Source organism: Cherax quadricarinatus, chromosome 87 (genome assembly GCF_038502225.1).
Source record: "Cherax quadricarinatus isolate ZL_2023a chromosome 87, ASM3850222v1, whole genome shotgun sequence".
Taxonomy (NCBI): Eukaryota; Metazoa; Arthropoda; class Malacostraca; order Decapoda; family Parastacidae; genus Cherax; species Cherax quadricarinatus.
In genome coordinates this window covers 13,096,778-13,109,276 of record NC_091378.1, presented here as the reverse complement: position 1 = coordinate 13,109,276, position 12,499 = coordinate 13,096,778, and the positions used below count along the sequence as shown (strand labels likewise).

General features: G+C 39.0%; 1 protein-coding gene across 1 annotated transcript in view; it reads left to right on the top strand.

The window, feature by feature from the left end:
- The window catches only part of LOC128703810 (TBC1 domain family member 14), a gene marked incomplete at its 3' end in the record, with an annotated part of 456,580 nt that overhangs the window by 57,366 nt on the left and 386,715 nt on the right, over positions 1–12,499 (top strand).

The following is a 12,499-nucleotide window of genomic DNA, read 5'->3' as shown; positions in this document are numbered from 1 at the left end:
TAAACGATCTCTGTATTTGTTCCAGCTCCGATATTTCTCCTGCCCTGAACGGGGCCATCAGCATTGAGCAATATTCTAAGTGAGGGAGCACTTGCGATTTGAAGAGTGTCACCATCGGCATTGTTTCCCTTGTTTGGAAAGTTCTCAGTATCCACCCAGTCATCTTCCAGGCTGTCGTGATCTTTGTCTTGTTATGGTCTTTAAAAGAAAGGTCCGCTGACATAATTATTCCTAGGTCTTTTACGTGTTCCTTACGTTCTATTTGGTGACCCTCTTGAGTTTTGTATATAGTGCTCCTTTTGAGTTCTTCGTTCTTTCCATACCTAAGCAGCTGGAACTTATCACCATTGAACGTCATGTTGTTTTCCACTGCCTGTTGGAAAACCCTGTTTATGTCTTCCTGTACTTTTTCAGTGTCCTCTACCATACTGACTTAAATGCTTATTTTAGTGTCATCTGCAAATGATTATATAAAAGTGTGCCGGGTGTTTTTGTCTATACTATGAGTATGAGGAACAGCAGAGGTGCCAGGACAGTGCCTTGGGGCACTGAGCTTTTGACCTCGCTGATGCTGGATCTTACCCTGTTCACTACTACTTTTTGTGTTCTGTGTGTTAGGAAACCGAAAATCCATCTGCCTACCTTCCCCGTAATGCCCATGGCCTTCATTTTGTGCGCTATCACTCCATGATCGCATTTGTCAAACGCCTTTGCAAAATCTGTGTAAATCACATCTGCATTTTGGTCGTCTTCCAGTGCCTCCGTAATTCTGTCATAATGGTTCAGCAGCTGTGACAGACATGATCGTCCTGCTCTAAAACCATGCTGGTTCGGGTTATGTTGGTTATGCTGGTCCATGAAATTTGTAGCCTGCCGTCTCATCACTCGAAGATTTTTATGATGTGAGAGGTTAGGGCTACTGGTCTGTAATTTTTAGCTAGTGCTCTACTACCTCCCTTGTGCAAAGGAGCTATGTCTGCACTCTTTAAGGCCTCCGGTGTTTCACCTAGATCTAAGCTCTTTCTCTAAAGAATACTGAGGGCTCGTGCTAGTGGTACTTTGCACTTTTATAAATAGAGCATTCCACGAATCTGGTCCAGGTGCTGAGTGAGTGGGCAATGTGTGGTGTAAATATTATGCAGAAAATTCGGAGTGTGGAAATTAAGAGGTGTGGAGTTAATAAAAGTATTAGTCAGAGGGCTGAAGAGGGGTTGTTGAGATGGTTTGGTCATTTAGAGAGAATGAATCAAAGTAGACTGACATGGAGAGCTTGTAAGTCTGTAGGGGAAGGAAGGCGGGGTAGGGGTCGTCCTCGAAAAGGTTGGAGGGAGGGGGTAAAGAAGGTTTTTGTGGGCGAGGGGCTTGGACTTCCAGCAAGCGTGCGTGAGCGTGTTAGGAGTGAATGGAGACGAATGGTGTTTGGGGCCTAACGAGCTGTTGGAGTGTGAGCAGGGTGATATTTAGTGAAGGGATTCAGGGAAAACGGTTATTTTTATATAGGGAATCAAATACAAAATGGGAGTTGACACAGTTACTTTTTGCTGATGATACTGTGCTTTTGGGAGATTCTAAAGAAAAGTTGCAAAGGTTAGTGGACGAGTTTGGGAAGGTGTGTAAAGGTAGAAATTAAAAAGTGAATGTAGATAAGAGTAAGCTGATGATGGTATCGAACGATTTAGATAAAAAATGGATATCGCCTTAGAGGGAGGTAGTATGGAAGAAGTGAATGTTTTCACATATATTTGGGAGTTGACTTGTCAGCGGATGGGTTTATTAAAGATGAGGTTAACCATAGAAGAATTGATGAAGAAAAAAAGGTGAGTGGTGCATTGAGGTATATGTGGAGACAACATTATTCATGGAGACAAAGAAGGGAATGTACGAAAGTATAGTGGTACCAACACACTTATATGGGTGTGAAGCTTGGGTTGTAAATGCTGCAGCGAGGAGGCGGCTGGAGGCAGTGGAGATGTCCTGTCTAAGGGCAATGTGTGGTGTAAATATTATGCAGAGAATTCAGAGTGTGGAAATTAGGAGGTGTGGAGCTACTAAGAATATTAGAGGGGTTGTTGAGGTGGTTTGGTCATTTAGAGAGAATGGATCAAAGTAGAATGACTTAGAGAGCGTATAAATCTGTTGGGGAAGGAAGGTGGGGTTGGGATCGTCTTCGGAAAGGTTGGAGAGAGGGGGTAAAGGAGATTTTGTGGGCGATGGGCTTGGACTTCCAGGAAGCATGCGTGGGCGTATTAGAACTGAATGGAGACGAAAGGTTTTTGGGACCTGACGAGATGTTGGAGTGTGAGCAGGGTAATATTTTGTGAAGGGATTCAGGGAAACTGGTTAGCCGAACTTGAGTCTTGGAAATGGGAAGTACAGTGCCTGCACTTTAAATGAGGAATTTGGGATATTGGCAGTTTGGAGGGACTTCTATTGAGTGATGGTGAGAGTGTTGAATGATGAAAATTTTTTCTTTTTTTTGGGGAGTTTTCTTTTTGGGTCATTCTGCCTCGGTGGAAAACGGCCGACGTGTTATATATATATATATATATATATATATATATATATATATATATATATATATATATATATATATATATATATATATATATATATGTGTTATATATATATATATATATATATATATATATATATATATATATATATATATATATATATATATATATATATATATATATATATATATTTGTGTGTGTGTGTGTCGTGCCGAATATGTAAAACTGGTCAGTTAGCAAGAACTCATTTAAAATTAAGTCCTTTCTGAAAATTTCTCTTATACGTTTAAAGATATATTTTTTCATTAATGTTGATGTAAAAGTTTATAATTTTGTACCAAAAGAATCTTAGAAAACTTGTCAGCATAGTTGCTGATCCCCTACATGTGTTGTATAGCTTATCTGAGTACCATAGTTAGCACCATCCATATGTTTTACATACACTATCCCTTGCTAGGCCTGGGGACTAGTTTGTGTGACGTCACGTGATGCACATGTGTGCGTGAGAGCCTCTGTAACTTCCTCAGTTCCCGTTTAGACATACCGAGCAGCAACAGGCAGGCTGGGCCTCTCTTTACCACAGTCTGATAATATAAGTGTTACCATCCAACAAGTGTGTTTAACTATAACCATCTCCAACGAACCCCGACGACAAACTTACCTAGCCTTATTATAACAAGAACAATTTATTTTAGCCTAACCCAACTAAATATATTTTAGATTTGTTTACAATAATTTAATACTAAACAAACACAGTGAAATATATTTTTTTCGTTAGGTTCAGAATGATTTTGGCGAAATTATTGCGTACACAAATTTTCGCTTGTCCTTTATGGCAAGATGGGCGTTGCTATTTAAGCCAAGATTGCAAGTTCTGCCTATTCGGCACGACATATATATATATATATATATATATATATATATATATATATATATATATATATATATATATATATATATATATATATATATATATATATATAAAGGCTTCAAGGATGAATATTTGGATTTCTTCCTGAAGCCGTTTGAATATTCCACCCCATCTTTTCATATTTTTTTTTTACCAGTAGGAATATTTTATTACATAATATGGTACCAAAAAATTAAGAGATACATTGTTGATATAAAGGTGGCATATACGGTACATGTTGTTGCGTGTGTATCACCGATTATAGGGCGAAAATCTCACCCAGCTCCTCAGAGCTGGGGCGTGTGCCCAAAATACAGCAGGCATTACCCCTTTGAACAGCCGCACTGAGCCGCTGGAACGGAAAACTAGCTGCCCTGGGATCCCTAGTTACCCTGATGAGTCTTTTTCCCAACTCCTTAAGGAATTTAGATGTATTCTTTCCCCATGAACCAAAGGTCTCTGAGCCTATGGGAACAAACATATAATGATGGGCAAGTTCTCCATATTTTCTAGACTTTTGGGACTCCCTGTATTGGAGATAGGTATCAGCCAAGGTAGATGCACATGCATAGTCCCACACCACCTGCTTCCCATCTGTCCAGGCTTGAAGGGTGATACAATCTGGACGCTTCTGGCTGCCATCAGATCTGCATAGCTGGGATGGCTCCCTTACTGCTGGGCATCCGGCTGTTGTGAGGCTCCTCTTGATAATGTTATTAACCTCCTCACGTCCTGCAATCTTTTCCTCGGATTTACGGCACACAAGACCATGGTACCCGAATCGGTCTGCTGCTTCACTGCCACAAATACACCTGTGTTCGGCGAGAATAGGGGCGGCAAGTCGAAGGGCAAAACCGACGCGGATGGTCTGTGGGTCGAGGCGTGTGCCAAGGCTGGAGTTGGGAACAGCCAACAGAAAATCCCCTGCATGAAGTGCTCTCACTGCCAGGAGGCAGGCTCTATCCTTCCCTGACACACTCTGAAGCATTGTTGAGGCTATATTTTCCACTATTGGACCATCCCAGTGCGATTGTTTGTAGTTGTTGTGGGGAGCAGTTCTGGTTTCAGAGCCCGTTAGATTATCCCAGATCATGGCTCCGTCAATGAACTTTTGGTCCTGGACTCCAATCTTGTCCCTAAGATGTTCAGGGAGAATCGCTGCTACAAGCCCTCTGGATGCAATACATGACAGAAAAGCAGGTAGCGCAATCTGTGATGACTTGCGGACACCAATGCCTCCTAGTCTGGAAGTGTAGCTTGGTTCCACTGCCCGTCTTCTAGAGTAAGGTTAAGTACTTTCGTAAAAATCTTCCTCAGGATACTGTCATATTCGTGCAGTATAGGATTATCATATGAAGGTGCACATCTTAGGAAATATGTCAACCTGGGCAGACTCAAGGACTTTGTGAGAAGGTACAAGGCATCGTGGGTGTCCAGATTGCCTATTCGTTGTTCCATTCTTCTTAACTCTTCCAATTTCTTCCTGAGAATTGTGTCAATGGCATTGCTTCCCAGAGGTGCTCCTACCAAGACACTGTGGGGGCAGTGACTGCTGCTCCTGGTATTTTTGATCTCACTGCATTTATCACTTGTTGATTGACTGAGATGATTTCACATTTGGATGGATTCAGGATGAGACCCATTTCCTGTCCCCGTGTCATTACCTGTGTAAGATCATGTAGGAGGGACTCCTTTGTACCTGCTAGTGTGTCATCATCTAGGAACCAGATGTTTAGCTCGTTGGTCAGTCTGACTGTGATTTCCCTAATTGCTATACAGAAGAGAAATATATATATATATATATATATATATATATATATATATATATATATATATATATATATATATATATATATATATATATAATGTATATATATATATATATATATATATATATATATATATATATATATATATAATGTATATATATATATATATATATATATATATATATATATATATATATATATATATATATATATATATATAATGTATATATATATATATATATATATAATATATATATATATATATATATATATATATATATATATATATATATATATATATATATATATATAGTGAAGGGATTCAGGGAAACCGGTTATTTTATATAACCGGACTTGAGTCCTGGAAATGGGAAGGTCAATGCCTGCACTCTAATGGATGGGTTTGGGATATTGGCAGTTTAGAGAGACATATTGTGTATTTTTATACGTATATACTTCTAAACTGTTGTATTCTGGGCACCTCTACAAAAACAGTGATTATGTGTGAGTGAGGTGAAAGTATTGAATGATGAAAGTATTTTCTTTCTCTTTGGGGTCACCCTGCCTCGGTGGGAGACGGCCGACTTATTGAATATATATATATATATATATATATATATATATATATATATATATATATATATATATATATATATATATATATATATGCAATAAGATCACATAAACAGGTGATGTCAGAATATGCAGAACACTGTGGTTGTTTTGCGCACGTGCACACACACACACACACACACACACACACACACACACACACACACACACACACACACACACACACACACACACACACACACACACACATATATATATATATATATATATATATATATATATATATATATCGCTGGTATGTTCTGAGCAGATTATAGGATAAGAAAAGACACGTAAAACAAGTTGGAACAACGTTTTCTTGATGTAATTACTTTCTAAAGTTTTACACAGTGCCGAACGTTGATTCAGTGAAAACTAAAGCTTGTTCAGCAACACGTGTCTTCTTGTGTTGTTTGCAGTACACCATTTGGATCCACATTATAACATATTGACGTTGTGTTTTAAAAAGTGAGCAGGAAGGCTGACTCAATACCAGCCTGGCTATTACTTACCCATCCCCCCCCCACCCTCACCTGGATAGTGAACACCCACCATCACGATTTTTTATGAACTTGGCTCCCAGAAAGGGCAAGTTGCACGCTCTGAATACATTGACGAGATCAGTATTTGTAAGTCAACTCGCACTCTGGTCTGAGGTGCTACTGCAGAACCAGTGAGTTACATGTGTACATCTCTCTCAACTTTTACCTGGATGTAAAGGGTACCTATATAAAGTGATGGAAATGTCTTGCCTGGAGACGACGCAGCAATGAATTTAAGTTAGATAAATTTATATTTAGGATATAGAAATGAGCTGGTTTAGCAATAGAGTTGTGGATAAGTACAACAAACTATAAAACAATGTAATTAATGTGAGCTTTTTTAAAGACTGGCTTAAAAAAATAGACTAACACAGTTGGGAATGAATGTAAGTAGGGCCTGTGAATCAAGTGTCAGGTCAGCTGCAGTACTTTATTCTGATGTTATTTAACTATTTAAATCATACATGTCACTGTCTAAGCGTGAATGGCCATTAAGTGGTCAGCCGTCCTCTTCTTTACGAACAACATTTTACTGTTGTAAAAACAGTCAAATGTTTACCACGCTCACTGGCTGCCCTTTTTCTCGCTGCAAAAGTTTACGTCGTCTTTATCTTATAATTATATATATATATATATATATATATCTATATATAATATATATATATATATACATATATATATATATATATATATATACATATATATATATATATATATAATGTCGTGCCGAATAGGCAGAACTTGCGATCTTGGCTTAAATAGCAACGCTCATCTTGCCATATAGGACAAGTGAAAATTTGTGTATGCAATAATTTCGCCAAAATCATTCTGAACCTAACGAAAAAAATATATTTCACTGTGTTTGTTTAGTATTAAATTATTGTAAACAAATCTAAAATATATTTAGTTGGGTTAGGCTAAAATATATTGTTTTTGTTATAATAAGGTTAGGTAAGTTTTCTAACATTCTTTTGAAGCAAAATTAAATTTTTTTACATTAACATTAATGAAAAAAATATATCTTTAAAGGTATAAGAGAAAATTTTAGAAATAACTTAATTTTAAATGAGTTCTTGCTAATTGACCAGTTTTACATATTCGGCACGACATATATATATATATATATATATATATTCCACTGGTGTATATTATGAATGCTTACCTAACCTAAAAATTTGTTGCTAACCATGTGTGAGAGGAGGAAGGAGTAAGGAGGAGGAGTTACAGTGGTTGTCATTTTCCCACAAATCTAGTACTATGTATTTCGGGTGTTGCGCGATCCAAGAAGGGAAATCCCTCTACCCCTCTACCTCATTTATGACACGAATAAGGAATATCCACACTGCGGCACGAATTTATAATGCATCTAAATAAATATGATAAATCCGTGTTTACACTTAAAAGCCTTTCAGAAAATGCCTTCTCTAGTTAATGCATAGAAGCTAATTTGTTTAATAATATTGGCACATGAAAACACTGTACCCTAGTATATGTAACTACTCTGAAATAAATCTTTATGAAAATATATTTAACGACTTTGTTAACTTGTCAACCTTAAAAACGCAGGTTTTCACTAATTCTTAGTTTTCTTTTCTCATTTATATTCCATTTCAATATCTCTACAATCCTGTACGAAAAATATTTGACTACATTAGTTTTTAAGAAACTGAAATTTTCATACCTTGTACAAGCTACGAAACAAGAACACCTGATGGTTGAATTTAAATTTTGCAAATTAGCTGCAACATTGTCCAGTAACAGTCAAAAGTTCTAAATAAGATAAGCGAGTTTGGAAGGTTTGAAATTTATTGGATTACGCATTCAAAATTTATCGCAAGAAAAGCAGAATGTATTGCATTTTTTTTTTCGATTTTTTCAGTAAAATTTGTAAATTCGTTCCTGTGTAGCGCAATACCAATTCAAAATGTTTTAAATTAAGATACATTAGTACTTAGGGTTTGATGTCAATCGGAGTTGCATTCTCCAGTTATTATATACAAACCTTTTTGCTTAATAAAAATGATGAAGTACATCATACGAAAATCAGAACAAGGCAAAAAACTACTTAAACTTTTACCAGGTCAACCGAAACCAGCACGCCTGTATGGCCTTCCTAAGACACACAAACCTGGCATCCCACTACGGCCTATCACTTCGGGCATAGGGAGTGCACCACACAGACTAGCCGGCCACCTTGCCAAATACCTTTCAGCGCTTCTGGGCACTATCAGTCAAGCCCACCTCAAACACTCAGGTGACCTTCTCTCCCGAATTTCCAACCTGAATGTCAAAAACAAAAGCATGGCTTCCTTCGATGTCACAGCCCTCTTTACCAACGTTCCTACTGACGCTGCAATCAACATTCTGAGACAGAGGCTCACTGAAAACCACGACCTCCCTTTACTTCTTCTAGATTTCATCAATCTAGTGGAACTGTGTGTTAATTTCAACTTCTTCAAGTATCAGGACAACTGTTACAAACAATGCTTTGGGATGGCAATGGGCAGCCCGCTCAGTGCTGTGCTTGCCAACCTCTTCATGGAAAACTTGGAGACAGAGAAATTCAGCACCCTCATTCCCAACACCGTTACCTGGCTAAGATACGTTGATGATATATTGGTTTTCTATCCGAGACGTCTCAATATCCAGGCCCTTCTCAACAAGATCAATGCAGTTGAACAATCAATAAAGTTTACACTTGAACTCGAAAATGATGGCAAACTTCCTTTCCTCGACGTTCTACTGTGCAGATCTCCCGACAGTGACAAACTTCTCTTCAAAGTGTATAGAAAACCTACCAACAAGGACGATCTTATACACTTTTATTCACACCAAGATACCCGCACTAAGAGAGGAGTCCTCATTGGCTTCTTCTTGAGAGCTCTTCGCATCTCCAGCCCTTGTTTTCTAGAAGAAGAATGCACTTACATAACACAAGCCTTTACACGTCTTCATTTCCCATCTTTCTTCATCCGAGATTGCAGACTCAAGGCACATGCTATCCTCAACAAACCGCCCATGGAACAGCCCCCTAAACAGTTCGTAGTACTCCCATGTGGCGATGTTGCCACGAATACTCGACGGGCACTTGCTATGAGTAACATCAACGTTTCCACCATAAACACATCCTCAATCAAAGACCTCACTACTAAACGCAGCCCCACACCTCTAACTTCTACAGCAGGCGTCTACACTATCCCCTGTGGGTTCTGTCCCAAGAAATATGTAGGCGAGACAGGCAGAGATCTTGCAGTCCGCCTGAATGAGCATCGAAATGCCTCTAACAGAGACGATGTAAGGTACGCCTGTGTCCTCCACAGAGACTCCACGGGGCATTTGATGAACTGGAACGAGGCACAACTCGTTCTCACCGAACCAGACCTCAGACGCCGACGGTGCCTAGAAGCCTCACTAATCACCGTCACCGACACTATAGAACGCAACACTGGAAACTACAAAATTTCAAAAACATTGGCATACATGATACTTAAGCAGCACCAACCCAACAACACAGGAGTCACATGATTTCATCGTCTACCCGTCCTCATCATAGGCAGAGGTTGTTTTGATAAGGACCTGCCTCGCATGGCCCAGTAGGCCTTCTACAGTGTTCCTCCATTCTTATGTTCTTATGACATTCCTCAGGTCACGTGCGTCACATCTCACTCTCCGCCTATATATATAATGTCTTTCTACCTCTGTATGTTAGAAGTGATCAAGGTCCCAGGACCGAAACGTTTTCTAATAAATATGTTATAGTGTTTGCTTACGTGTCTTTCTAAACCAACATCATACACAGCCCAGAAACAATGCAAAACATTCTTGGCCCAAAGTTCGCTGTGGCTAAAAGTTTGGAAGTTGATCAGAAGATCTAATCTATTGCTATTACAAGGAAATAAAATCTGAGAATGGTCTATATAACATTTACCAGACTGCACATGCACATGTCAATAGTTGCATGAACCTTTTCCTAGTTACAGTATACCAGAGTTAAAAATTTGAAGCCGATCGGATAAGGCATTCTCGAGTTCTAAAAAAAAATGGAGGGAAAAAATCAGGCAACCGTTTAAAAGTACCCTTTGGGATAGCTATTTATAGCCACTATCTGGGGTTGTTGAGCAACTTCTGGTTGTTCATGTGACTATAAATTTTATCAGACGTGGCAGCTAGCCAAAACCCTGACATCTGCTTCAGATAACACCAGTTTATTAGGCCAGCTTGTGACAGTCCTTGGCTAGGTTACTCTCATTACGATACCTCCTTACTTTGACGTAATAAGGAACAATTACATGTACACAGAGTGGTAAGTGCTCTTAATCCGAGGATTCGGAGCTATCATACCCTTCCTCGGATCGAGCATAATTACCTTGCATTGTCCAGACACTCGTATTAGGTTTACTGGTTAAGTGCTTCCTCAGAAATGTAATAATACTCCTGAAAGAGGTTCTCAAGAAGAAACTTTTTAAGTTCCTCAAATCAGTTAGTGATTAGTCGGGTTATGGTGGACATGTTGGTCGGATTGCTGCTAACACCAGCAGGCTGATTGATCAGGCCGGCAGCAAGAAGGGCTAGTCTGGCGAAGAGCCGCGTGGGGGGGGGGCCTACCTGGTGTTTGTTCCGAGGGTCACCGGTCTCTCCGCCCGGTCCTAGACCAGACCTCCCGGTGAATTAACGTTGGTAGAATTACCGACAATATGTTAGGTAAAAGAACACAAGTGCAGCTAATGTGACATTAGTTGCACTTGTGTCAAGCAGTAACGGCTTGACAAAGCTCCTGGAGAGCGAAACGTTGCCACAATAAAATGTCACATTAGTTGCACTTATGTCCTTGTACTTGACCTCCCGGTAGATGGCATGATCAACCAGACTGTTGGTGGAAGCTGCACGAAGTCCAACGTAAGCACCACAGCCCGGCTCATCAGGGTTTGACTTGATAAATTTATCTCTTGTTATTTCCCTCATGTATGAAGTCTTGATCCCTTCACACTTATTGTTTTCCCATAGTGTAATCATTGCGAATATTTTGCGCCGTCTGCCAAGCCTCTTTCATGGGGAATGATTTGTGTGCGCAGATTTTTAACCAAATCTAGAACTTAACGGGTATATATTGTCTCTCGCCTACTCTTCAAGGAGTACGGATTGAGGTGCTTGATTGAATCTATGTGAACAGTGAAGGTTCTTTGTATATGTTCCAGCCGTGCAGTTTTGCCGTCCTTGAACGGAGCTGTTACAGTACAGAAGTACTCCAGTCGTGAGGGAACAAGTACCTTACAAGAGTCTCATCATTGTCTTGGCATACCTTGTTTTGGAAGTTCTGGTTATCCACCCTGTCATTTTCCTTGTCATTGTAATAATGACACCGTTGTGATTGCGAATATATCAAAGTATCGTTATCAGTGGGTATCGGCCATTTTTACGGTATTAGTATATATTGGTGAAAAAAGGCCGATACAAGCCAAAACTTTTAAACTGCTAATATTACATGTTTCATGTCTCTATCTATCTATATCGACAAGTGCCTTAGATAGTTAGTATATAAGACAAGAGGCTAAGTATTGAATAACGACATTGTCATCTCAGAGAAATTAGGCTATTTAATATTTAACTATCCTGTGATATTTAATATCCATTGTGCAATAATTATTCTCTTGTATGTTGAACATAGTTACTTTAATTTAAAAAAAATAAGAAAATATGTATAGGAAAAGTATCGGTGTCGATATCGGCCGAAAATTAGAGATTGTTATCGGACAAAAAAAATAGGGTATCGTCCCATCCCTAGTTACGATCCTTGAAAGCGAGATCTGCATAATGACTCCTAAGTCTCTCGCAGTCTTACGTTCTGTTAATTAACTCGAGTTTGTTTTATACTTCGTTCCAGTCTTTATTTCCTCACTCTTTCCATAACAAAGTAGCTGAAACGTGTCCTCACTGAACATCATTTGTTGTCAGTGGTCCACTAGAAGACTGTTTATATCTCGTTAGAGGTTTGCCGTGTCCTCAACGATTGTTTATATCTCGTTAGAGGTTTGCCGTGTCCTCAACGAATGCCACTCTCATACAAGATGAAACGGTCCTATGATTTATGTCTCTGACTATGTCTGATATAAGACAGAGAAGAGGGACCGGTACTGTGCTTTGGGAACAGCTTTT